The sequence below is a fragment of the Ictidomys tridecemlineatus genome, chromosome 9 (genome assembly GCF_052094955.1).
Source record: "Ictidomys tridecemlineatus isolate mIctTri1 chromosome 9, mIctTri1.hap1, whole genome shotgun sequence".
In the NCBI taxonomy this organism is placed as follows: domain Eukaryota; kingdom Metazoa; phylum Chordata; class Mammalia; order Rodentia; family Sciuridae; genus Ictidomys; species Ictidomys tridecemlineatus.
Genome location: NC_135485.1, coordinates 51,510,169 through 51,534,681, shown reverse-complemented (window position 1 = coordinate 51,534,681; position 24,513 = coordinate 51,510,169). Strand labels below are relative to the sequence as shown.

The window sequence follows — 24,513 nt, the reverse complement described above, 5'->3', positions numbered from 1 at the left end:
CAAAGCAACTCTTAGAAAATATAAAAAAAATAGAGATACTACCCTGCATTCTATAAGATCAAAAATCAGGATGATAAAGGATTTCCATGGTTGCCTTAGATCACTCACATAACTAATTCCCTGTCATAGCATGAAAAGGAATGAAGGCCTGACACATACTACAACATTGATGAACCTTCAAGACATAATTGTAAGTATTGATATCAATCACAAAACCCGTAACAATTATTTAAAAGTGTTGAAATCAATCATTAAATCCCATATATTATATAACAATTACTTGAAGTGTCTCCATAATAAACATATCTATAGAGAGATGAAATTGATTAGATATTACCTAGCAATGAGGCATATAGGATGATTAGAGGTACTAGGAGGGTTTGGATTTAAAACCTTTCCACAATGAATATTAACTGAGGTTTCCAATTCTGAGATTTCTTTTCTGAGATTGAACAACTGATATATACATTTAAAATGGTGGTTTGTATACTATATGAATTATATTCAAACAAGTACTTTACTGCAAAAATATTTTAAACGATACCTAAGAAATATTGTTTCAACTGTATATTTAGTTTAGTTTCAGTCAAAAAATCTATAAGCAAAAGTCAACTCACTTGCCATTGTTCTTCCATATTCTAAAAATCTGAACATAAGAGAGGTGATCACACATGCAGGATCATAAATTTCTAACTGTAGGAAAGTATCTATAATCATGAAAGAGTCATTAAAATACACCTCACCTTTGATTTTTCAACTTGGAATCCAGATATTCTAAATGTTCACTGGTGTATTTACTTTGATGGGTACAAGTTACCTTTTAACCAAATAATGATTTTTTTTTCTCAAATAGCAACAAGAATAGAGGGAATTCAATGTGAAAGGAAGCCTTGCATTTCACCAGGATGTCTATGAAAATGACTGCAATTCTGCTCCTGTTACTTCTGAGTAGTCACTTTGGTTCTGGAAGTTGTGGAAAGGTGCTGATGTGGGCAATGGAATACAATCATTGGATCAATATAAAGACAGTACTGGAGGAGCTTACACAGAGGGGGCATGAGGTGGCTGTTTTGAAACCTTCGGTTTCCATTTTTGTAGATGGTGACAAATCATCTGCAATTAAATTTGAAAGCTATCCTTCATCATTGTAAAGAGAAGATATAGAGACTTTTTCTTCTCAATCACTAAGAGCATTGATTCATGAGACGCAATAAAAAACATTTTGGAAATATTATTTAATATTTCATGAAATTTTGAGTCAATTTTCTGATTATGTGGAGAACGTATGTAGAGATGCAGTTTTGAACAAGAAACTCTAGGCAAAATTACAAGAGTCAAGGTTTGATGTCATTCTTTCAAATGCCATTTGTCCCTGTGGTGAGCTGCTGGCTGAAATTCTTCAAAAACTATTTGTGTACACTCTCTGCTTCTCTCCTGGTTACATAGTGGAAAAGTGTATTGGGGGATTTCTCTTTTTTTCTTCCTATGTGCCTGTAATATTTTCAGGATTAAGTGATGAAATGACATTCAATGAAATGAAAAATACGCTATATGCATTATTTTGATTTTTGATTTGAATCATTTAATTTGAAGAGATAGAATCAGTTTTACAGTGAAATACTAGGTAAGTGACTTGTACTATAAGGTCCTAACTTTTCTGGACCTTTATAAAGGTGAATGTATAACAATAGAAAATCAGAAATTTTTTTAGTTGTTTCATGTAATAAAATAAAATCATGTATCAAACTCAGAGTTCTTCAGAAAAATATACATTGAAGTGTCAGAAACTTCTGGCCATCATTTGTATAAAACACACTAGAAAATCATATACCCACCATATAGAGCCCAGAGGACTTCTCTAGACAACTGCATACAGTTTATCATTGCACTACTCATTTTATTTATCTTTGAATACTAATTTTAAACTTTAATGTCTTGATGAACCTAGACACAGAGATTGAGGATTTACACTCATATTTCTATTACAAGGATCCATGTAGCACTGAGAAAATTTTTCCCTTTAGTTCAATTAGATTCTTCATTTAGAAACTCTTTTGTCAGTTTGCCTAATAAATTCCTTCTCCATTGTGTGACATTGTTTCCATCCCATACCAGGAGGCTCTTAATTGTGTTTTTTAGCACTTCCAAATTCTTTCACTAAGTGTTTGCAATTCATTCTCTTTAAGGCCTACAATGTTCAAGCACAAAAATCTAAATCATTAGTCTTGTGTTTTAAACTATCTGTCAAAGAAAAAAGAAGATGAAAATTAAAACTAAACAAAAAAATTCTATTTTATACTGTTAGAATTTCCAACACTTCTTTCAAAATAATTTTTGTACAATAAATATTTGCAAGCTCCTAACATGAACCCACAGGAGGTAGTAGGCACAAAGAACAGAATCATATTTAAATTCCTTTCAGTTCACTTGCAGAACAAGGGTTAGAGTTTTCTCTAAATTATACAAACTAGATGAAAGAATGCTGAAATGTTATTTTATTAACATGGTAAGAATAATGGGTTATATAAGTCTAATGTTTGCTTACATTTCTGTTAGTTACTTTTTTCACTTTAGGTAAAAAACTAAATATTTGCATCTATATTGGCTAGCTTATTTTGGTGCAATTAACCTTGTAAATAATTAAGAGATTACAGATAATGCTGACTCCAAAAGCTCATGTATATGTAATATATATGATATATATATATATAAGCATCATATATATAATAAATATAGACTATGTATGCATATTTTCCATGCACATAGTAGCTTTATTAAACTACACATACCTTTTGAAAAATAAATTGTTCTAATGAGTTATACATGACAGTAGAATGCATTTAGATGTATTGTACACAAATTGAGCACAATTTCTTCCTCTAGCCGAATATGATTCAGAGTCACACCAATACTATAATAATACATGTACACAGGGTAATAATATCTGTCTCATTCCATCAACTTTCCCATCCCCATAGCTGCTGTTCTCCCTCATACCTCTCTGCAAAGTACAAAGTTCCTTCATTCTTCCATTCCTACCATTGAGGATTAGCATTTGCTTATCAGAGAAAACATTTGGCATTTGGTTTTTTGAGTTTGACTTATTTCCCTTAGCATCCACAATTTACTTGCAAATGCCATAATTTTATTCTTCCTTAAGACTGATTAATTTTCTGCCAAGGCCAATGTCTCGGCTTGGCACCAGAATCACGAGGCACTCACAGCTTTGTAGGTTCAAACAGCAATTCTTTATTCCAGCTCTCACACCACCTCCACACAGGTCCAGGGGCAAACGCGTTCTGCCGTCTCCCGCACAAACCACCTACTCCACGAGGCTATCTCCAAATCCCATTTTAATCTCACGAGAACTCAACGGGAACAAGCAGCAGGAACACCCTAATCCCAGCAATAATCTTCAACTTCCAACTTCCCTAAAACCCATTATCTTAAACTGGCAACGCCTTAAACTCAAGGAGCCGGTTACTTCCTCAAACCTGATCAGCTCTAAACCCGAATCCGCCTTGGTCCTTGAGCAAGGTCACCTTATTAAAGCATGCATGCAATGTTCCATCAAATGTCCTCTAAGCAGCATGGGGTACGCTTGGCAAGGAAATTTCGATGCGTCATTCCTACTTGGTAATGGTCCTCAGCATCTCCCACCTTCTGATTAATTAAACAACAAGCAATGCGGCTTAGGACCGTGCCTGGTAGGTTGTCCAATTCAACATATGGTTCTTACCCGTCATCGGATGAACTGACCTCTAGGCGTCAGTCCCCTGTCTTAGGTTGAATCCACTGCAATCAGATCAACCCGTCGCTGACTACCGGTCCAGCATTCAGCCATGCTTGTGGATAGGCCTAAGCACCAGTGGGGGGGTGAGGTTCTTGCCTCACCTCTGTTGGCCCCCAAATTTAACCTTGGTGCCAGTGGGGGGGTGAGGTTCTTGCCTCACCTCTGTTGGCCCCCAAATTTTAGACCATCACTAGTAGAAGGGAGGAAGATACAGAAATGCCACGACACCAAGCCAATTGACGGCTCCTTTGGAAAAATTGCATCACTGGTGACACCATCAGCAAAGATGTCAGCATTACCACAATTAACATGGGGTGCGCTGGCAAGGAAATTGCATCACTGGTGACACCATCAGCAAAAATATGCCAGCAGTACCACAATTCGCTGCACCAGACGATAGTTCACAATGCATGCAACTGATATATAGTCCAGGCAAGTTCTGCAGGCAGTTCAAATCGGAGGAGTCTATCAATATGTCCATTTCCTCCCAAAGTAAATCAAGTCCTTGATTGAGCATTACTTGTTGAGTTATATTCATTGATGCATCAGTTTATACAGTTTACTGTGGTAGCTATCATAGAAGCTGTAGTTTGGTTTTCTTTGTCTTCACCAGCACTGGGATGGAGATGGGAATTCTGGTAATGATGTTAAAGAGACATTATCCTGAACAGAATTATTAAATATAATGAAAAGGAAAAGTGAAAGTAAACAAACAGATCTGTTAATCACCTTTAAAAACAATAGTAAGCAAACAGATCTATTAACCACCTTTGAAAACAATCATTAACAGCTGTTTACCTAATTAGATTAAACCACTTAAATCACGTGAATAAAAAAAAAAAAAAAGAAAATTCGGATCCATTTTTTCATGAGCGCTCCTCATATGGACATACACACATACTGACATGCAACACAAAACAGTGCAGACATAACATACAACACATAAGACAATAATAACGGCCTTGTAGCTTTACCTAGGTAAAATCTCCATTGCAATGTTTAAAAACTCCACAGTCAAAAAATTAAAAACAGTCAAAAAACAAAACTGATCAGAAAAACATTAACCTAGGTTTGTATGAGCTCAAAAAATAAAATAGAACTTTATGATGGGGGAAAAAGCAATAATAAAATAGATATTGAAAAAAGCACCATGGTAAATCACTGTCGCAGATGTAAGAATAGCCAAGCTGGAGCTCTGGATTTCAGCTGTTATGGATTTCAGTCAAATCATCTTCTTTTTCTGTAGAAATTGTTTTGGTTAACCTCTCTGGAATCCAAATCGGCTGCTGTTCTCCCTGTGGGAACACACAAACGGAACCCCGACTCCAGACAATAACTGGGTCGGGACCTTTCCATTGTCCTGTTAGAATATCTTTCCAAAGTACCTTAGGCTTATGTACATTTTTCGGATACATGTCTTTCCGCAGCACTAAGTCCTGATGAATCCAAATTTAGAAAGTTTAGAGTAAAAAGGGTTATTTTAAGTTTATCTTTGGGGGATATATACCCCTTTCCAATTCCCTCTTTTTGCTTTAATAGGTACGTTTTAATAGTTTGATGAGCTCTTTCAACTATGCCTTGTCCCTGTGGATTGTATGGGATTCCTGTTATATGAGTAATACCAAATGATGAGCAAAATTGTTTAAAAGATTTAGACGTATAACCAGGACCGTTATCAGTTTTTAACTGTTTAGGAACACCCACAGTGGCAAAATTTTGTAAGCAATGAGCTATAACATCTTTAGTTTTTTCTCCGGCATGAAGGGAGCCCATCAAAAATCCGGAAGAAGTATCAACTGTAACATGTAAATATTTTAATTTTCCAAATTCTGGCAAGTGTGTGACATCCATCTGCCAAATATGGTTAGGTATCAGTCCTCTAGGATTGACTCCAAGATTAACTTGTGGTAAAAAGGTCACACAATTTTGACATTGTTTTATTATATGCCTGGCTTGTTCCTTAGTTATTTTAAAACGCTTTTGTAAAGTATTAGCATTAACATGAAACCTTTTATGAAAATTTGTAGCTTCTTCTACAGTAGAAAAAATATGTATATCATGTGTAGTTTTATCTGCTAAATCATTGCCCAAACTAAGGGCTCCAGGCAATCCTGTATGTGCCCTGATATGTCCTATAAAAAATGGATCTTTTCTATCCCAGATTAGACTTTGTATAGTGGAAAACAAAGAGAAAACAGTAGAGGAAGGAGAAATCCTACCAGCATCTTCAAGGGATATTATAGCATTAACTACATACTGGCTATCAGAGAATAAATTAAATACAGAATCTTTGAACATCATAAAAGCTTGTAGAACTGCATTAAGCTCTACCTTTTGAGCTGACTGTTTGGGAACTAAAAATGTAAAAGTTTGATCAGGGGTAACTACTGCAGCTGTACCATTATTAGACCCATCAGTGAATATATTTGGAGCATTCATGATAGGTGTTTTTCTTGTCATTTTAGGAAAAACTACAGGATGCTTAGACCAAAAAGACAACAAAGGATTAGATGGTAAATGATTATCAAATGAAACATTCGATTTACACATGATTATTGCCCAAGTATTTAATTCATTAGCTAACTCATCAATTTGCTCCATAGTATATGGAGTAATAATCTTATTGGGAGAAATTCCAAACACTGCCTTTGCTGCTCTTATACCTTTGAGTATTAATTGTCCTATAGCCTCAGGATACCTAGTAAGAATAGTGTTAGGAGAATAAGATAAATGTATCCACAATAATGGACCTTCCTGCCAAAATACTCCTGTAGGAATATTTCTTGTTGGTAGTACAATAAATAATAAAGGCAAACTTATATCAATTCTATCTAAATGCATATTTTCCATATATGTCTCAATAATTTTTAATGCCTTTCTAGCTTTAGGAGTTAACATTCGGGGTGAATTTGGATCTGATGGACCTTTTAGAATATCAAATAAAGGTCCCAACTCTCCTGTTGGTATGCCTAGATAAGGCCTTATCCAATTTATATCTCCCAACAACTTTTGAAAGTCATTAAGTGATTTGAGTTGATCTACTCGTATTTGAATTTTAGGTGGACGGACCATGGTTGAGGATAATAGAACTCCTAAATAATTAATTGGAAAATTTAATTGTACTTTGTCTATTCCTATCTCTAGATTATAATTTTTTAACAAGTTTGTAAGTGTGGCATAACATTCCAGCAATGTGTTTTTATCTTTATGTGCCAATAATACATCATCCATATAGTGAAATATTTTTAGTTCAGGATTTTGATTTCTAAGTGGCTGGATTGCTTTATTAACATATATTTGACACATAGTTGGACTGTTAGCCATTCCTTGAGGGAGTACTTTCCATTCATATCTCTCATCAGGACCTTCATGATTTAATGCAGGGATAGTAAATGCAAAACGTGGACTATCCTCGGAATGAATTGGAATCGAAAAAAAGCAATCTTTAATGTCTATAGCTAAAACATGCCACGTTTTTGGTAAAGCAGACAATTGAGGAATCCCTGATTGAGCAGGTCCCATAATGACCATTTCATTATTAATTGCTCTTAAATCTTGTAATAATCTCCATTTACCCGATTTCTTTTTGATAACAAAAATGGGAGTATTATGGGGAGATACGGAAGGTTGTAAATGTCCTTCCGCTAATTGTTGTTTGACCAGATCATGGGCTACTTGTATCTTTTCTTTAGTCAGGGGCCACTGAGGAACCCACACTGGTCTTTCTGATTTCCAAGTAATTTTGATTGTCTCAGTGGCCCTTTCTGAAAATCCAACCCATGTCTGTCTGTTCCTTGATCTATTTGAATTGGCGCTGCTATACCTTGTTCTTGTTTTCCTAATCTTTTTTCTTTCCTGATACCTTGTCTAGCCCTAGTAGTGAGGACATTAGGATTGATGTTATTTGTTAACATCAAACCTAGTTGATCTAGAACATCTCGTCCCCATAAATTAATAGGAAGGTGATCCAAAACATATGGCTGTATAGTTCCTTCACATCCTTCAGGATCCTTCCAATCTAATACCATAGCACTTCTATGGGGATTAGTCGCCACTCCTAGGCCTCGAAGCGTTTGAGTGGCTTGTTGTAATGGCCAATGTTTTGGCCATTCTTGAAGAGATATGATGCTAAGGTCAGCACCTGTGTCCAGCAGTCCATTAAAGTCACGACCCTGAATATTTAGTTTTAACATTGGGCGAGAATCTAAATTTAAAGACGACATAGCCCAATCTACACCTGTGGAGCCTAATCCCTTGGAACCTCTTTCTACATTAAGACTAGAGAACTTATTATGTAGGCTGGGTAGTATTAACAACTGTGCTATTCTATCTCCAGGTGAAATTACTGATATACCTCCTGGAGAACTAGCTATAATTTTTATTTCACCTACATAATTGGGATCAATTACCCCAGGACTTATCATAAGTCCTTTTAATGTAGATGAACTACGTCCCAACAATAAGCCTACTGTTCCTTGGGGAAGAGGTCCTTTTACTCCTGTAGGAATGATTTGAACTCCCATCTCTGGAGTTAATACTGCTCTGGCAGAGGCGCAGATGTCCAACCCTGCGCTCCCTCGGGTTTGTCTGATGAGGGATTTAATGGACAATGTGTCCTGGGCACCACCCTGATGGGGTTGCTGTGTTCCTCCACTGCCCCGTATATTTGTGGTTGTGGGCCCCGGAGCATTGGGCCCCCCGGTCCGTTTTTTGGCAATGAAGCCTGGTGCCTTTCTCCACGATATCGTGGGTAAATACCTGATCCTTGTCCGTTTTTTGATAAGGGAGTACCTTCTATGGTGGTTTGAGAACGGCATTCATTAGCCCAATGTCTCCCTCTACGGCATCGTGGGCAAATACCCGGTATTCTATTCCTTTGATTTCTAGTTTTGTTAAACCCTCCTCTTATGGGGCAACTCCTTTTAAAATGTCCTGTTTGTTCACAATTATAGCATGTTTCTAGCCTGGCATCTAAAGCCTGTTGTACTGCAGCTGCCAAGACTTGCCCTTGTTCATTAACATCTCTACATAATTTAATATATGTGTTTAAATCTTCATGTCTCCATGGTCTAATAACCTCTCTGCAGCAACGATTTGCTTGGTCATAAGCCATTTGTTTTATTAATGGCATTGCTTGTTCTGTGTCACCAAAAATTTTGGCAGCCGTTTGAATAAGCCTATCTACAAAGTCAGCGTAAGGTTCATTAGGTCTCTGTATTACCTTAGATAGCTGACCTTGTAAATCTCCATGTCCTTGTAAAGTCTTCCATGCCCTAACTGCGTCTGCAGCAATCTGTACATATACAGCAGGATCATATTCCATTTGTTGCCGCTGACCCTCATAAGGTCCCTTTCCTAATAACATATCAAGACTTCTTTGAGGGTAACCGGCTGCTGCATTTCGCCTACCTGTCTCCATGCAAAATTCCTCATTGGCAACCTTCCATAACAAATATTGTCCTCCATTTAGCACAGATTTACACATGCTAGCCCAATCTGCTGGCGTCATGTCCAAGTTAGTAATGGACTCCACCATGCTTACCGTGAAGGGGGCTTGAGGACCATAGGTTGTTACAGCCTCCTTTAACTGCTTCACTGTTTTAAATTCTAAAATACGGTGAATTCGCCGCCCTCCTGCCTGTTCAAATACAGGGCATGCTAATCTTTGAGGTCCTGTCTCAGGGTCCCATCTATCAACTACGGGGTTTGAGGGCCACTCAGCTGTCTCCATCGGTGGGGCTGTTGGTTGAATTACACCCTCTGGTAAAACGGAGTTAGTGACAGCCTCTTGTTGTGGCCTTTTTTCTAATAACCCCTTTTCCTTTAAATTTTCTCCCTTTCTCTGACTAGCTCGAGAGACCTTCTCTTTTGCTTGATCTAAAATGTCTTCCTCCATGGTCTGAATCTCTAACAATTTACTTAACACTTTTTCGGCTTCTTTTTTAACAATTTCTAATCTTCTATAAAGATAACGCAATCCAATAAGATAACACAAAACAAAACCACAACTGAATGAAACAAAAACTGAATAAAAATTCACTGTATCAATTTTCTCTTTCTCGGGGCTAACAAACTTCAATCCTTGAGCCAACCATTTTTCCCAGTTTGCCTGAGAAATTTCTAGGGATAGGCAGCTTGAAACAAAAATGAAATAAATCAAAACCAGAACACATTGTTTTTTGAAATGGTCACCCATTCTCTCGCCTTCCCTCAGGGGGGAGCGATTTTACTCACCTCCAAATTTCAGACGTTCCGCGTACGGGCCACCAAAATGCCAAGGCCAATGTCTCGGCTTGGCACCAGAATCACGAGGCACTCACAGCTTTGTAGGTTCAAACAGCAATTCTTTATTCCAGCTCTCACACCACCTCCACACAGGTCCAGGGGCAAACGCGTTCTGCCGTCTCCCGCACAAACCACCTACTCCACGAGGCTATCTCCAAATCCCATTTTAATCTCACGAGAACTCAACGGGAACAAGCAGCAGGAACACCCTAATCCCAGCAATAATCTTCAACTTCCAACTTCCCTAAAACCCATTATCTTAAACTGGCAACGCCTTAAACTCAAGGAGCCGGTTACTTCCTCAAACCTGATCAGCTCTAAACCCGAATCCGCCTTGGTCCTTGAGCAAGGTCACCTTATTAAAGCATGCATGCAATGTTCCATCAAATGTCCTCTAAGCAGCATGGGGTACGCTTGGCAAGGAAATTTCGATGCGTCATTCCTACTTGGTAATGGCCCTCAGCAATTTTCCATGTATATATGTACATTATTTTCTTTATTCATTTATCTGCTGAAGGGCATCTAGCTTGGTTCCATAGTTTAGCTATTGTGAGTTGAGCAGCTATGAACATTGATGTGCCTGCATCATTGTAGTATGCTGATTATAAGACTTTTGGGTATAAAATAAGGAGTGGGATAACTGAGTCAAATGGTGGTTCCATCCCAACATTTCTGAGGAATCTTCATATTGCTTTCATAAAGTTTGCACCAATTTGAAGTTTCACCAGCAATAAATGGGTCTACATTTTCCCCCACATTCTCAACAACATTTCTTTTTGCTTGTATTCTTGATAATCACCATTCTGACTGGCTTGAGATGAAATATTAGAGTAGTCTTGATTTGCATCTCTAATTGCTAAAGATGATGAACATTTTTTCATATGTTTGTTGATCAATTGTATTTCTTCTTCTGTGAAGTGTCTGTTCAGTTCCTTAGCACATTTATTGATTGGGTTATTTGGGGTTTTTTGGTTTCAGGTTTTTGAGTTCTTTATATATCCTGGAGATTAGTGGTTCATCTGAGGCACAAAACTAAACAAACTTTTAAACATATATTTCTTCATTATTGAAAGTTCTTTCCAACAGGAGGCATGTTCCTGTCTGCACAACAACTTCCCAATGTTCTATAGGTTTAATCTTCTATTTCCTGTTCAGGATGACCCACTATATTGGCAGAGACAATGGCCAAAGCAGATATCTGGCTTATTCACACCTACTGGGATTTGGAATTTTCTCTCCCAACCCTACCAAATGTAGATATTGTTGGAGGACTCCATTGCAGACCTGCCAAACCTCTGCCTAAGGTAAACTTGTTTCCATTTAGTTTGGTTCTGTCATCGTTTTATTTTCACCAGGAATAATTCTCTCTCTCTTGCTCATTCAGAATGCTTAATCACATTTACAGAATTACAGAAAATGGAGCAAAAAGACCTATATATTGAAATCTTTCACATCTATACCATCACAAATATGTGAATTTTATCTTTGTTTCACAAGAAGATCTTTCAAGGATGAGGTGAGTTAAGTGTAAAAATTCATTATTCAACACATAAAAAAATACCAGTCATTCTCTGAAAGAATATTGAGAAGGGACTAGCATGTACCACAGGAAAGTGTTGAATATTCGAAGAAACAAAGTAGCACAGTCTCTGTCACAAACACCTTCCATTCCGCATTGAAGTGTAGAGTGTGCACAATAAAGAGAAATTGTGTGGGGAATGTTATGATAAGGAAAGACCAGAAGTGTTTCTTGTCTACCCCATCTATAGGGGGCCTCAAGAATACTCCCTGAGAAATCATGGGTCTCCATAGCATAACTGCTGAACAACAAGAATAGAAAAAATATATATTGCACATGTAACATGGAGTGCAAATTGTGGATTTTAAATGAATATTTATTAATTTGTAAGACTTGAATTTGTAGGCTTCCCTGAGTTTATAATTATGAACAGATCTATAAGTTTATAGAATTATATATCTTAAAGTGAAGCAAAAAATTAATGTATTTTTATGGATATCACACCTTAATAACACAGTTGGAAAGTGAGCATTTTTTACTGCTTCATTATGTGATCACTTAAGAGACTTTTTGGCTAGATCTTTAGTAGCAGCATAAAATCTGATCTTATTCAAAGTTTAAAATCCAATATGATCACCCCTCATTCCACAAACAGTGAAACAAACAGTCTGAACTGCCAAACACTTGGGTAAAATATTTCTCCATTTAGATAGAGGGATAATGACAGCATCAATAGAAAAGTTAAGATAACAGATAAAAGAGGACAAGAAAGAGGATGATTAGTAGACTAATCATAATATTTAAGAAAGGCTGTTGTGATAATGAAGTTTCATAAATAAGATTCAAATCCACATCAGTGATTGTCAGACCTATACGAATTTTTATAGCTCCAATGTGCATTCTCACCATACACCATTAGATTCTCATAAATTTCTAAAAATTTGAAGAATAATATATTTGGAAAAATGGCAAAAATTAGAAAAAATACACATTTTCTAAATTTTTGTATGGTTTAAATAGCTAGAAGAAAGGGTTTGAAATGTTCCCAGCAGAAAAAAAATGATAAATGCTTACTGGCACAGGTGCTAATTACTTTGATTTGATCATTTAGCTTTATATACATGTGTTGAATTATCACACAAATCTCCAAAACCTGTATGACTATTATGGGAAAGTAAAAATTTTACAAAATATCACACAAAAATAAAAATGGCTAGCTCTATTTGCTTCACCACTTTGGAAATTATACAGACAAAGATGTTATGCTGTAATCATATTTATAGCATTTATTTATAAAAAATTGGAAATCATTTAGATATACAACATGGAGGAATGATGTAAAATATAAACTTTTTTCATGTTATACAATTACAATCATTTTATCCAAGAATACTCACCTTCATTTTCAGCCATTATGCAAATACATTTGGAAAATGAGGGATATATATTAAATAAGATTGATATTTTCATGGAGAATGAATAGGCATATATAATATGTGCCTAAATATCTATAAATATGTGCCATATGTATGCACTTAGTTGTAAGAATAGAAAACAAAACACAACAAAAACATGAAAATTTATATGTATTTGTTACTTAAGTATGAAACCCAGATCCTCTTAATTACTAAGCCAATGCTGGAACACTGAATTCTATCTCTAGCCCTTAAAACACATAAAAGTTTAATAAATTTAAATTTGAAACAACAAGTAATTTATTGGTAAGAAAATTTCTGTTTATTATATTATTCCAATTTTTATGATAAAATTTTAAAATTGAATTTTAAAGGCTGCTGTAGAATGAGAAGAACCAGTGTTCTCAGTGGTTAATCTGTAATCTGAGGATATTTCAGTTAATCATATAAGTGTGCACAAAATTTTAAAAAATGAATGAATAAATAAATAAATCAAAGACCATAGGCATATTTCTCATAATAGGGATGAAGAATTATTTAAGCAGAGCATCAGTGAGAATAAATAGCAAATAAAATTGGCTACATTACTAAAAGTCATCTGAACACAGGAACTATCTGGATGTATGTGTGAGTCACAGGAATAATGCATTCATCACGAAGAAGACATAATCAAGTTAAAATTATAATTTTAAATAATGTTGAAGACAATATGGGACCTGTAACAAATATGAAGTTATTTCATGTTGTTGCTTAAGACCAGTAATTAGAAAATGAAATATACTATGTGGTTTTTGAGAATGTGACTATCATTTCACAGATGAAAACAGAAAAAAGTGACTTGGAAACAGAAACATTAAGTGTGGAAATTGACAAGATTTCAAAAAACTTTTGGATCTCTATTTCATTTTTGAATGCGGGACTTTATAGAACAAAGTACAATTATTCTTGTATAGAATATATAAGGCAGAGGATCAGAAACCACCTGTTAGGATAATTCCAGGACAATTTCAGGAAGCATTTTTTTTCAGAAATTTCAAAACACTGAAGTGAGTTATTCAATAGTGTGATCAAATCTCTACTGGAGAAAGGTCTGGTGGAATTCTCCCACTTGTGTGAATTTCCTGCCAAACCCAATAGGAAATATCAAAAATCTGTCACAGTCAGGTATACACAGGATATTCTACAGGGACCTCAATTTTACAATATGATTTCATGTCATAATATGTACAGTAATATGTTAATCAAACATGTAGCTAAATATATAAACTATTAGGGAATAAACATGACTCTTAACAATAAAGAATGATTTAGAGGTGCAATTTGCAATATTCTGATGCAATTAATCTAATAAGTGATTTGAGAGCAAAGAAAAAGATATGTAAGGATTTTCTTCAATTTATCCTAATTTTTCTTTATATGTGTAGAGAAATAAAGGAGCAATGAACACACCATACTTCACCATACAATCATCACCACTGCATTTTGGTATATCAAAAGTATTTTGTGAATCAGAATCTTGGACCAGTTTGGTAATAAATGACTTTAAGTAGCACCAGGACAGTTTAACTAAAAAGTTTTACATAAAGTTTACACTTCACTTTTAACAAAAAATTCTCTCCCTTGGCCTGGGAAGGAATTTCTAACTCTCAGAGGTATGGGCTGGCTGGACATAAAAAGCTAGAAAAGTAATATCAAGAAATAAATACAAAAGATACAGGAAAAAATATTTTTCAAAGTTAGGGCATTGACAAGTGAAAGAGACTTCATGGGTCTGATCCTAAAAAAGGGAAAAGCCCGCAAATGTTTTATTTTTAGTGAAACATACCAAACCAGTTCATTTCTTTAGAGGCTTCTTCAAGGTAAAACAAGAAGCAAGAAGCTGTTCAAGCTGGCTCTGACATGACCAGGTGTCATTTGCAGAATATTTGGCACATGATCAGCAATGATTATGCAGTGAAATTTGTCATTCACAATCTTGAGTCCTTGGTGATGGCATAGACATCAACGTCACAACCACAGAAATAGAAGCATTCAGCTTCAGAAGGTGGGGATACTTTAGAGAGCCAAGAGCCAGATAAGTATCTGGGAAGTCAGGATATTGTTCTCTATGGACCAATTCAGCAGGATGGACGGGGGCAAATATGGTAGTTTTGTTTGGTGAATTGTAGCCACATAATGAAGGAAACCAGAATTAAAAATTCATGGAGGATGAACATATGAACCAATCCAATTTACAGGTTAGAGTAACACAAAAAAATGTACTATAACATTCTATTGTAACAAAATCTACCTACAATCTCTTAATCTTATTAAGAAAGTAAGTGAGTAAGGTTATTCTTGACAAAATGTGTCTCAACTGTTTTGGATTTATAGAATTGTTTACATCAGTACAAATGGAATGGTAATTGACTGCATAATGCTTTGTGAATTTGCCTTCTGAATCTTTTTGCTAGGAGTATCAAATAAGAATTCTAATCTCCACTTAAGGCTGGGAAGTCAAATCAGGCATCAGATTTTACCTTTAATACTCTTAGATTTTTATAAAATTCCTCTTTACCTGTAGACCCTAGGATAATTTAAGGTTCCTGGACCTGATAAGAAATACCTTGTTTTTCAATGCAGATAGGAGGGAATCCTAGTATTCATGACTATTTTGTCACCAAAGTATATCTTGTGTTTATTAACAAAACCAAATACATATGTTAGAGCCCCATGTCAAAATTACAAAACTGCATGGTTCCATTCTTTAATTAGTGTTTCAGTGGTTAATTTTAGTTTGAAATGGGCTAGTATGTAATTAATATATACCACATAACAGTATATATCAAGTTATCAAGACAAATATTTTCAAAAACTCTTTTTGGGAAGATACAATGACACCAGCAAAATCAGGTATCATTTCAAGGTATTTCCTTGTTAACCCTATATGACTGTGTAATACATACAGAAAGAAAATATAAGCTAATAAAATACTTAGTGCTGGTTGTTCAGAAACACAGTTTTTTTCATTAAACCAATGTCAATGCAATCTTTTTTACCAAAGATTTATTCAAGTCATGTGAACATGAAGCCTGTTTGAGTTTCTTTACTTCTCTGTATTCTAAATGTTTGCTTAGATCTAGTTTCTACATATGTTGATTTAACTCTAAGTCAATGTGAATAGAAATCTGTACAAGGATTTTATAAATTTAATAATGAATACCATCTTGTACTTAGGAAATATTATATAAACATAACACATACTTACATAAATAAACAAACTGAATAACATATCTTTACAGACCCTATGAACTACATTCTAAAATTTTGGCCATAAATCAGGTAACACTCTAATACAAAACTCAATGATTCAACTGTTTTTGATAAAAATACAACAATTTGAAATGACAAAGTTTTTTTTAATTAATGCTTATGAAGAAGGATTTTAACATTTTCTTTTCTCCTCACATAGAGAGTCTCTCTTATGGAGGCTGAATAGGCTGAGGAGACAGATATCTTGTGGTGCTCAGAATGTCTTCTAAGCATATCTGAGTGTAAAATATAGTAATTTGAATTCTTTCTTCTATTTTAAAGTTTTTCTCATTAGTTAAATAAAAATAAAATTATTAAAATGCATTTTGATCTATCATATATAAAAGGAGTGTAGCTTCTTATTATCACCTATCAAGTAATCACACATGTACACAGGGTAATAATATTTGATTCATTCTATTATTGTTCCTACCCACATACAGCCTCCTTTCCCATCAATTCTCTATTCCTAATCCAAAGAAACTCTATTTTTGTGTACAATCCACCCTGTAATGTGAATTAGCATCCACATATCAGAGAAAACTTCCACCTTTGGTTTTTTAATTGGTTTATTTCACTTATCATGATATTCTCTAGCTCCATATGTATACGTGCAAATTTCATAATTTCATTTTTCTTTAGTGTTGAGTAACATTCCAGTGTGTATATATACTATATTTTCTTTGTCTATTCATCTATTGAAGGGCATCTAGGTTAGTTCCATAGTTTGGCTATTGTGAATTGAGCTGCACTGATATGGCTTTATCACAGTAGTATGCTGATTTTAAGTTCTTTGGGTATATGCCAAGGAAAAGCATAGCTGGGTTAAATGGCAACTGCATTCTAATTATTGTGAGGAATCTCCATATTGCTTTCCATAATGGTTGCACCAATTTGCAGTCCCACCAGCAATGTACCTGTTACCCCACGTCTTTGCCAATATTTATTGTTGTTTGCCGCAGTCTGGCTGCAGCAAAATAACCGGGGAATGACAAACAACTTGTGTAGATTGATACAGCAGGAGTGGAAGCCGTTTATTGTAGGACAACAGAGGTATTTATACATTTTACACAGCTTATTTTAATTAGCATAAACTAGATACATCAGTCAACCAATAAGGAATCTCCACACTTAATGGTTCAGTTTTGTTACTTCTCAAACCACTCCCTCTAGCATTTTGCCAGGCACCATTCAAACTTGTTTACGAACTCTAACATTTCTCTGGCAAAATGCCAGGCGTCATCCTGACTTGTTCACAGACTCTAACAGTTGTTATTCTTGATAGTTTTCATTTTTATTAAACCAAGATTAAATTATTTTATTTCCAATAATATTTATTTTCTTTTAAATCTCCAGTTGTTGCCTTAGGGGATCCTGAGTTGCTTGAGAGCTATCAGTTGGGTCAGAAGAACAAGTGACTAGAGGAACAGTGAGGCTTAAGCAGCAACTGAAAAGTGTGGCTTAGGCCACAGAGTGAGAGGACTACTAGGATCTTGAAAGGAAGCACATCAAAGAAAGTGAAGACACTAGGGGAACTATGAAGGTGTTAAAAACAATAAGAGGAGGGAGGGAGTGGTGATGAAAAGAAAGAGAAAGGTCTTATGGAAGCCAATATGGGTGATTATAAGTTTTGAAGAGGAACTTGCACACACATAACCACAGCAGCACTATTGCTAAAAGTGAAGTCTTGGAGGCAAAGTAAGTGTCTAAGAAGGATATACAGATAGGCTATTTGTAATATATGTATATCTTATATAACTTACATTCCTGGGACATTACTTACCCTATAATACGTAGGAAATAGTGGAACTGTGCCACAACCCAGATGAAACTTACTTACACTACAGTGTAAAAAACATCCAGTAAAGGGGGTCTGAGGCTACAGCTCAGCAGTAGAGTGAAGCCCTGGGGTTTGATCATCAGCACCACATACAAATGAATAAGGAGAATAAAGATATTTTTTAAAAAATCCAATAAAGGGGCTAGGGTGGTGGCTCAGTGGTGGAGCTCTTTCCTTGCACATGTGATTCACTGGGTTCAATCCTCAGCACCATATGAAAATAAATAAAGGTATTGTGGTAATCTACAACTAAAAACAACAACAACAATATATTTATGAAACAACAACAACAAAAACCTTCCTTATATATTAAGTATATAGACTACACAAATTCAGAGAAACAGAAAGTAGAAGTATTGGTAGTAAAAGATCAGAGTGAGAAAAAATAATTGTGTCCAATTTATATAATTTCTTGGTTTAGCAAAGTAATAGTGTTCTACAAATGTTGGCATTAGGATATGTGTATGTGTAGCATTATTGAACTATGTACCTCAAAAAAGGTTAAAATTATATATTTATGTTTTGTTTATATGAACTTAATTTTTTTAAAAGCCACTAATTTAGTATCTCCTGAACATATTTTGAATAAATATGTTCAGGAGATACTAATTTGAATAAATCCTTGCTTTGTTGTTAGATTTGTGATAGAGCAAATTCTTTCCTTCACAGGAAATGGAAGGATTTGTCCAGAGCTCAGGAGAGAATGGTGTTGTGATTTTTTTCAATTGGGTCAATGATTGGAAACTTGATGAAAGAAAGGGCCAAAATGATTGCATTAACTCTTGCCCAGATTCCTGATAAGGTTAGATAGTGGTATAGAACTGTGGAAAGAGTCTGTTTAACTCTGTAAAGGGTCTTATAAATGATTTTCCTTGCAAAAGATGCACACTTGTGATATGTATAATTTGTCTCAGTATTCATTTTTAAAACCAAATATATATAGCAACTGTTAAAATAGTGCAGAGATTATTTCTGATTTTAAAAAGTCAGCATTAACATTATGCTAAAGCACAAATATATTCATAGGTTCAGTGTGAATATAATATTATATTAGTATGACAGATATACCAAAATACCAAATTCTGCCCTGCCTTCCTTGTCCTTTTTTTCTGTGCAAGACCCCTGAGAACAATGTAGATATCAAAGAAGTTAAGTTTGAATGAGCACCAACACAATGACAATAAGTAGGTCTTAAAAAGTCAAAATGCATCACAGATTGCCATCTTCCTACATAATCTTGACCTCCATTCTTCTCCTACATGATAAAAAGGGCCTATTCCTGGAGCTGTCCTTCATTCTATTCAGAGAAGGAAAACCAAGATAACTACCAAATCAACCAGACTTAGAGAAAAACAAAAATCAACCTGCTCTAGTGACTTGTTCTCCTTTCTCAAGATTGAAAATGACTCAGACAGGAGACAGGAAGGAAACAGGAAGCTTGCCCTTACCATGGACTCTCTTCCTTAGAGAAACATGATCACACAAGAGCAAACACTACCACAAAAATTTATTCTCGGGAAATATGTTTGAGTAAATTTTCTCACACACCACTCTAAAGAAAAAAAAGTGGAGCTATACACACCAGCCACTGTGGGGCCCAGGCCCACATCGGGCTAGGTCCACTCCTTTTGATACAGGGCAGACACTCACCAAAGCCTAGCCTTTGGTGCCGGGCTGACCCCTCTAACCAGCAGACTACCACAGGAGCCAGATGCAGCCCAGACCACAAACATCAGTGCCCAGGGGTATCCAGGATCTCAGTAGCCACAGTTCACCACTCCCCCAGGGGGCAGACACTGTCAGAGCCTAGGCTTTGGGATAAGAGCACCCCTTCCAACCAGCAGACTAGTGGGAAGTCAAGCACAAAGGCTCAGATCCACCCACAGCTGCCTTTGCAGGGACCAGGCTTACAGCAAGCCTGGTCCAGCCTCTTCCCAGCAGGGCAAACCTTTCCAGAGCCTAGGCTGTGGTTCAGGACTGCCCCTTCTGACCAGCAGACTACCATGAGAGGTCAACCTCAGTGGCCCAGATCTACACACTTCAACTTATATAGTTCCCAGATCCAGGATGCAGTAGCACCCATTGAGGGACACCAGCAGGGTCTGGAAGCCCAACATCAAGGTAAGATACAGACAATCTGCATGGGTACAACAAGAATTATTTCTCAATTAAATTCTGTCAAATTGAATACAAAAATATATCTCAATTAAATTCTGGCAAATTGAATACAAAAATAATCAAGTAGGTTTCATCCCAGGAATGCAAGGTTGGTTCACCATATGGAAATCAAAAATGTAATTCATCACATCAATAGACTTAAAGATGAGAATCATATGATCATCTCAATAGATGCAGATAAAGCATTTCACAAAATACAGCACACCTTTATGTTCAAAACACTAGAAAAATTAGGGATAACAGGAACATGTCCCAACATCATAAAGGCTTTCTATGCTAAGTCTCAGGCCAAAATCATTCTAAATGGAGAAAAATTAAAGGCATTCCCTCTAAAAACTGGAAAAAGACAGGAGTGCCCTCTTTCACCACTTCTATTTAATGTAGTTCTTGAAACATTGGTGAGAGAAATTAGACAAATGAAAGAAATTATATGGATACATATAGGAAAAAAAAGAATGCAAATTGGCACTATTTGCTGATGATATGATTCTATACCTGGAAGACCCTAAAAGTTCCACAAGAAAACTTCTAGAAATAGTAAATGAATTTGGAAAAGTGGCAGGATATAAAATCAATTCCAATAAATCAAAGGCATTTTTGTATATTAGTGACAAATCCTCAGAAAGGGAAATGAGAAAAACTATCCCATTCTCAATAGCCTCAAAAAAATGAAATACTTGGGAATCAACTTAATGAAAGAGGTAAAAGATCTATATAATGAAGATTACAGAACTCTAAAGAAAAAATCAAAAAAGACCTTAGAAGATGGAAAGATCTGTCTTGCTATTGGAGAGGCAGAATTAATATTATCAAAATGACCACCATACTTCCAAAACAACCATATACAGATTTAATGCAATTGCAATTAAAATTCCAAAGATGTTCCTCATAGAAATAAAAACAGCAATCTGAAATTCATCTGGAAAAATAAGAGACTCAGAATAGCTAAAGCAGTCCTTAGCAGAAAGAGTGAAGCTAGTGGCATCACTGTAGCAGAGCTTAAACTATACTACAGAGCAATAGTAAAAAAACAGCATGGTATTGGCACCAAAACAGACTGGTAGACCAATGGTACAGAATAGAGGACACAGAGACTAACCCACAAAACTACAATTATCTTATATTAGACAAAGTTGCCAAGAACATGCATTGGAGAAAAGATAGCCTCTTCAACAAATGGTGCTGGAAAAACTGAAAATTCATATGCAACAAAATAAAATTAAACCCATATCTCTCACCATGCACAAAACTCAACTCAAAATGGATCAAGGACTTAGGAATACAACCAGGGACCCTGTGTCTAATAGAAGAAAAAGAAGGCCCCAATCTCCATCATGTGAGATTAGGCCCCAACTTCCTTAATAAGATTCCCTGGGCACAAGAATTAAAATCAAGAATCAATAAATGGGATGGACTCAAACTAAAAGGTTTCTTCTCAGCAAAAGTAACAATCTGTAAGGTGAATAGAGAGCCTACATCTTGGTGACAAATCTTTACCCCTCACACATCAGATAGAGCACTAGTCATTAGGGTATATAAAGAACTCAAAAAGCTAGACACCAAAAGAAACAAACAAACAAACAAACAAAAATCCCAAATAACCCATTCAATAAATGGTCCAAGGACCTGAAGACACACTTCTCAGAAGATGATGTACTATCAATAGACATACATAGGAAAAAATGTTCATCATCACTAGCAATTAGAGAAATGCAAATCAAAGCCACTCTAAGATTTCATCTCACTCCAGTCAGAATAGCAGCTATTATGAAGACAAACAACAATAAGCATTAGCGAGGATGTGGGGAAAAAGGTACACTCATACACTGCTGGTGGGACTGCAAATTGGTGCAGCCAATATGAAAAGCAGTATGGAGATTTCTTGGAAAATTGGCAATGGAACCACCATTTGATTCAGCTATCCCTCTCCTCTGTCTATACCCAAAGGACTTAAAAACAGCATACTACAGAGACACAGCCACATCAATGTTCATAGCAACAGAATTCACAATAGCCAAATTGTGGAACCAAGCTTGATGCCCTTCAATAGATAAATGGTTAAACAAATGTGGGATATATGCACAACAAAGTATTACTCAGCAATAAAAAGAATAAAATCATGGAATTTGCAGGTAAATGGATGGAGTTAGAGAAGACAAGGCTAAGTGAAGTTAGTCAATCCCCAAAATCCAAATGCCAAATGTTTTCTTTTAGATAAGAAATCTGATTCATAGTAGAATAGGGAGTGGGAACATGGGAGGAATAGATGAACTCTAGATAGGGCAGAGGGGTGGGAGGGAAAGGAAGTAACTAATAATGATTCAATGTGATGATCATTATTATCCAAAGTACATGTATGAAGAAACCAGTTGGTGTCAGTATACTATGTATAAAACAAGATATATGAAAAATTGAACTTTATATATGTAATAAGAATTGTAATGCATTCCACTGTTATATATAAATATAAATATAAATTTAAAAAATGTTTTTAAAATAATAATAAAAATAAGAAAAAAACAAAAGAAAAAAGTGTAACATTAAATTTAAAAGTTGATAAGCACTATAAATATAGATTAATAAATGGGGGAGCCCATTAGAAATTTTTAATGATTTTTGTCCTACAATAGAATTATTATAACTATCAATATTTAAATACCTGTGTATCACATTGATAAAACAATTTAACTTGTCAAATATTTATGAACCCTGGAGGCCATATAGCAGGAAAGATTGTTAAATATAAAAATATGTACATAAAAATTTCCTTTATTTAAATCACCATTTAAGTTGTTAACATTATCATATCTTTTTACTATTTTTCAGTTCATTATCTGTTGTATCAGAAATATTAGGCTATGAAATTTCATAATCTCTTCCATATTTTAACCTGCTATATTTTGAAATTGTCTCAGTGAATAAGAGGTCTGCTCTACCTTAACAGATTTTATGGCGATTTGATGGTAAGAAACCAGATATATTAAGACTCAACATTGGACTGTATAAGTGTATTCCCAAAGGTGACCTCCTTGGTAAGATTTGGGAAATGAATCATGAAAATATATTTTTAAAAAACATAATCATAAAGATAATAGTTGAGTCATTCATTTTTGTATTAGAAATATTAATGAAAAAATCATTAATTACCTAAGTTCTTTATATTTACTCTCTTTTCAGGGAAATTGGAGATTAATCAACCCTTCACATTTTATTATACATGGCATAATAAATTATCTAAATTTCAGTTGTAATTACCTCTCTCAGTGAATTTTTTTATCAATTTCTGCATTGTATATTTTTCTTCTATTTCTGCAATTTTACACCTATACTTTGACATACAACAGAGCTATTTGAAATACCATGAAAAAAGATCCCTCTCCTTTCTCACAATGTTCTCTGCATTTTCCATTATAAAAAAAATCTTTGATTATAATTGTGAACTGTACTTCAATTCATGATGAAGTGTCATCAGTCCTACTTCTAATTCCAGCACCACAACTACCGTGCTGTCTGCTGCCTTGGACAATGCATAGCTGACTCAAAGGTGTCACAATTTCTTTAATTGTACACATTCTCATACTTCCACTTTTAAACTACACATGATATTGCTACTACCCAGAGTGTTCTCTTCCTTTTTATTTACATGGCAACCTTGCTTCCACTTTCAAGTCTCAATTCACATACTTCCATGTAGCCTTCATAATTTCAGTGCACTTTCATGGTTATAATAATCTGCTATCTAGAAAATAATTCATCTCCAATGGCTCATGTTGTGCATTTCTTATCTTATTTATGACTCAAAATTGGTAGAGTGTCTTAATTTCTTCTAATCATAGGTCATCCAAAAACCAGGGCTTTTAAAACTCCTGGTGGAACCAATGGCATCTATGAGGCCATCTATCATGGGATCCCTATGGTTGGCATTCCATTGTTTGTGGATCAACCTGATAATATTTCTCACATGAAGATCAAGGGGACAGCTATTAGATTGGATTTTAACACAATGACAAGTACTGATTTGCTCAAAGAATTGAATATAGTCATCAAAGTCCCTTTGTAAGTATAACAATTTTTTTCACTTAGATATATGTATAGACAGATTCCCTTGACAGTGAAAACAGATTTTCTCCTATTTTTAGTCTAATTTTCAAACATGAATTGATTTATACAACGGGATGTATGCTTTTACTAA

The 24,513-nt window shown here is 35.3% G+C and overlaps 1 pseudogene; it reads left to right on the top strand.

Moving 5' to 3' along the window:
• The first annotated feature begins 917 nt into the window (after window positions 1–917).
• On the top strand, window positions 918–24,381 carry LOC144364771 (UDP-glucuronosyltransferase 2B9-like; annotated as a pseudogene).
• The last annotated feature ends 132 nt before the right edge of the window (window positions 24,382–24,513 follow it).